Source organism: Vulpes lagopus, chromosome 2, assembly GCF_018345385.1.
Source record: "Vulpes lagopus strain Blue_001 chromosome 2, ASM1834538v1, whole genome shotgun sequence".
NCBI classification, from domain to species: domain Eukaryota; kingdom Metazoa; phylum Chordata; class Mammalia; order Carnivora; family Canidae; genus Vulpes; species Vulpes lagopus.
Window position 1 is genome coordinate 92472425 of NC_054825.1, and position 2234 is coordinate 92474658.

At 50.6% G+C, this 2234-nt stretch overlaps 1 pseudogene; it reads left to right on the forward strand.

Annotated features, from left to right (window-relative positions):
* The first annotated feature begins 422 nt into the window (after window positions 1-422).
* On the forward strand, window positions 423-1658 carry LOC121477789 (annotated as a pseudogene).
* The last annotated feature ends 576 nt before the right edge of the window (window positions 1659-2234 follow it).

Sequence of the window (2234 nt, forward strand, 5' to 3'; positions counted from 1 at the left end):
TGATAAAAGCGTTAATGAGGCGATACCTTTGGATATTTAAAAAGGTGGGATGGATAGAATTTGCTGGCTGGTTACCTGCCATATGGAGGCAGTGCAGCACATGGTTAAGGATACGGCCTTCCTAACCAGACTGATGGGCTACACATCTAAACTTTCCTTTTATTGTGTGACCTTAGGCAAGTCACTTCAATGCTCTGAACTTCAGCCTCTATAAGATAGGCTAATTGTCATCTAAGTACACGTTTATCAAAGGAATTAAATGACGTAACAAATACAGTGAATACAGTGTGTTAATGTTAGTATTAGATCAGTAAATATATACAGTAAAAGAATATTGCTCAAACTTAAAAAAATAAATAAATAAAACACCAAGCATTATGGCTAAGTGGTCAGGCTCTAGTCAGACTCAGGTTTAAATCCATTTTCTGGCCATCAAAAAGCCTCTGACGCAAAAATGAAAGCTGCGCATCTATATTTCCAATACGTTCAGTCCCAGCAAGGCAGAAGGTGATACTGTGGGCACCGCGGGGCCCCCTGGGGGAACCCCTGCAGGGGACAAGGTGGCTTCCTGGGAACTCCGAGTGGAGGGAAAACTGCTGGGTGATCCTAGCAAACAGAAGAGGAAGTTTTCTTCATTCTTTAAGAGCCTCGTCATTGAGCTGGACAAAGAGTTATGCGGGCCTGACAACCACCTGGTGGAGTGGCACCGGATGCCCACCACCCAGGAGACTGATGGCTTCCAGGTCAAACGGCCTGGAGACCTCAACGTCAAGTGCACCCTCCTGCTCATGCTAGATCATCAGCCTCCCCAGTACAAGTTGGACCCCCGACTGGCAAGGCTGCTGGGGGTGCACACACAGACAAGGGCGGCCATCATGCAGGCTCTTTGGCTTTATATCAAACACAACCAACTGTAGGACAGGCACGAGCACGAGTACATCAATTGCAACCGTTACTTCCGCCAGATCTTCAGTTGTGGCTGACTTCGTTTCTCTGAGATTCCCATGAGGCTGGCTGGGTTGCTGCAGCATCCAGACCCCATTGTCGTCAACCATGTCATTAGCGTAGACCCTAACGACCAGAAGAAGACAGCATGTTACGACATTGATGTGGAGGTAGACGACCCACTCAAGGCCCAGATGAGCAATTTTCTGGCCTCTACCACCAATCAGCAGGAGATTGCCTCCCTCGATGTCAAGATCCATGAGACCATTGAGCCCATCAACCAGCTGAAGACCCAGAGGGATTTCATGCTCAGCTTTAGCACGGACCCTCAGGACTTCATCCAGGAATGGCTCCATTCTCAACGCCGAGACCTCAAGATCATCACTGATGTGATTGGGAATCCTGAGGAGGAGAGACGAGCTGCTTTCTACCACCAGCCCTGGGCCCAGGAAGCAGTGGGGAGGCACATCTTTGCCAAGGTGCAGCAGCAAAGGCAAGAACTGGAACAGGTTCTGGGAATCCGCTTGACCTAACCGCTCAGGGAACCCCTCCTCTGCCTGGAAGGGGACCACTCTCTGGGGCCACAGACACATAGGCTAAGGATGGGGTGAGGGCTGTGTCCTGTTACCCTGTGCTCCCCAGCTATAGTTTCATAATTGTAGTGATAGGATTCTTTGTTGCTTGGTCCCCAAAGCCTTATACTTACTTCATACTTTGGCTTTAAATGGGTTCACAAGAGATGCCTCCTCTGCTCCCTGCAGGCAGGCAGGCCCAAGTAGCTCCGCTGGAGGCTGTACTTTGACATTGGCATGGAGACATTTCAGAACCAGGCCTGCTGGCTTTGCTTGTTTACAGACCCCCTTGGGGCCAGTGTGAGGGCTGGCTCTGGGGAGCTGGGTGAGGAAGAGGAGCACAGCTCACACTCTTCCTAGCCTTTCTAAACCAAAGTTCTTCGCCATTCCTACCAGCCCAGCCTTGCTGCTGGTTTTTTCCTTTCCTTTGGGTATTTGCACTATGTGGAAGCAGGTTTTTCTACGTGGGAGCCACTTTTTTGTACAGGGGTAAGTTGGGGTTTTCAGAGAGTCCTGTTTGGTGCCTCCTTCCGTATTTTCTTTCCTCAATCTATGCAAGCGGCTCTGGCCACCATCATCTCCTCGGATGCCAGAGGGCTGTCACCCTAGCTCTTGAGCCCAAGGTGGTGGAGCCTCCTCCTTGGAGGAGACTCCAGTTCTCTGGCATGGCCTGAGGTACACGGGTGTGTGCTCCACATGGTGGAGGGCAGGGGGTGT